The sequence below is a fragment of the Pinus tabuliformis genome, chromosome 1_1 (genome assembly GCF_031772625.1).
Source record: "Pinus tabuliformis cultivar Carrire ecotype Pingquan chromosome 1_1, CPIR1, whole genome shotgun sequence".
In the NCBI taxonomy this organism is placed as follows: Eukaryota; Viridiplantae; Streptophyta; class Pinopsida; order Pinales; family Pinaceae; genus Pinus; species Pinus tabuliformis.
In genome coordinates, this window is record NC_142297.1 from 304,705,902 (window position 1) to 304,707,766 (window position 1,865).

Consider the following 1,865-nt stretch of genomic DNA (forward strand, 5'->3'; position numbering starts at 1 on the left):
GTCTATGTACCTTCTCTCCTGGAGTGTTGATCATTAGTTTTTGTGATTATTTCTACCCTTACCAATGCATTATTCATTAGAAATGCATGTGAATTGACCTTGCAATATCATGGTCCTCGCCCAAAGGGAATACCACAATCCCAAGCCTAGGAATAGGAGGTTGAAACTGTCTTCCATTCAACTACCCCTTTGCAAATTCATGAAGAGATTTTCCCTCTTGAGACACTGACTGCACATAATTTTCAATCTTTCTCAAACTATGAAATCTTGCAAAAGATAGCCCATTGGGTTCTCAACCATAGCCACACCAAGGGGAGATGAATCGAAAACTTGAACTCCATCACCCTTCGTTGGTAGATAAAAACCCTTTTGGGATGGGTTCAAAAACAAAATAATGAGAACCAAAATGACATAATCTCATCCTTAAATGAAATCGTGCGAGTTTAGTGTTATGAACATTCATGATTGGCGATCCTAGATGGATGGCTAGCCCACGTGCAGAGCCAACTCCAGTATGAACTTAAGCTTTCAACTCCACAAGGGATTGGTGCCTATGACCTAGGTTTAGTGACTTCCTCGAACTCAACATCTTATGTTTCATCTTGCAGTAGATTTATTTCTTTAATATGTAGTTTAGTAGATGGTATGCTTGTTTGTAACCAACACCCGACAGAATTTTGGTCAAACTTACTCCTCCCTAAGCGATCACCGGTTTCCATTGTGGCAGATTGAGGCCACTTATTGTGAACTAGAGAAAAACAATGTCTAAATGGTAGATGTATTTTGAAATTTTGAGAGAATAACATATTAAATTCACAAAAATTATAAAAAAATATTATTATTAATATTATTATTAGTTACATAAAGGATTGATTTATAATTTAAATATGTTTAATTTAAAAAGATATAAAACAAGATTCTTAAACATGGAGATTCATTTTACTATACTATGGAGATTCTTAATATGTAAATATAATTTATTAGAATACTATGGACCAATACCAAAGCTTATCAACACATGCCCAAAAAAGCATGACTTATTTCATACGATATTTTTTTAATTAATCAAGTTAATTTAAAGGAAAAAAAAACATAAATATTATTAACTTTAGATTTTTAATCCCTAAATACCTTTTGTTACATTACCATGCATAATTACCATGACTTATCGATTCCATGTGACTAAAATAACAAAAACAATTTTCATATCACACTTTCTCTAATTAACCAATTTAATTCGAACAATACAAAAAAAACTAGACATAAATTTCAATTTCTAAAACTGCTTCTGCTTGGCTAAGAGCTCGTCTTCCTCGGACGTAAGGAAACAGGTTAACGGCCCAAGACCCAGAGGCATCTGGCAGGAGTGAAAGCCTGCTCCCTTACGGACCACCAGCGGGTTATTTCAGGTGGCGTGGTTTTCCTTGATAACAGTGATGTGTCAACTGACATTCGGGGATAGCAGCCTGAGATGGCTGTCCTCACTGTTGGTTTGACAAACTGAGTTTGATAGATTTTTCCACCTTTTGAAAAAAAAAAAAAAAAACAAAACAAAAAAAAACTACCATTCACTTAATAATTATTCATAATTAAATTTAAATTTTATTTCAAAATAAACCATTTTATCTCTATATGTTTTAATTTTTTTTTTTAATTTACACTTCCTATTGCAGTCTCCGGAGAAATAACATCTCGTGTTTTCTAAAGTGCATAATCTCTTGCGAAATAACGTATCTTGCTTTCTGAAGGGCAACAGGTGTATGATAATGCCTCGTATGGATTTTGGCCTATATCATGCACAGAATCACTACCTGGGGCTATTTTGCTTCTCACTGATGCAATGTTTGGAATCAAATTACGACGTT